Genomic DNA, 234 nt, shown 5'->3' on the forward strand with positions numbered 1-234 from the left:
ATGTGTGTGTGTGTGGGTGGGTGGAAGGTGCAGCAATAGAGTGGAAGGAATATAGCGGAAACGGGAAGTAAATCAGACGAAAACAAATTGAAGTAAACAAAGGTTGAGAAAAGAAGCATGCCAAAACCATCTCCTCCTCCTCTTCTTCTTTCTTTTATTCATCTCCTTTACCTCCTTTTTGTTACAAAACAAAGAAATTAAACCTTTCAAGCTTTTCATATATATATATATATA

This window comes from Trypanosoma equiperdum (assembly GCF_001457755.1).
Source record: "Trypanosoma equiperdum strain OVI genome assembly, contig: ctg_1445, whole genome shotgun sequence".
NCBI lineage: Eukaryota > Euglenozoa > Kinetoplastea > Trypanosomatida > Trypanosomatidae > Trypanosoma > Trypanosoma equiperdum.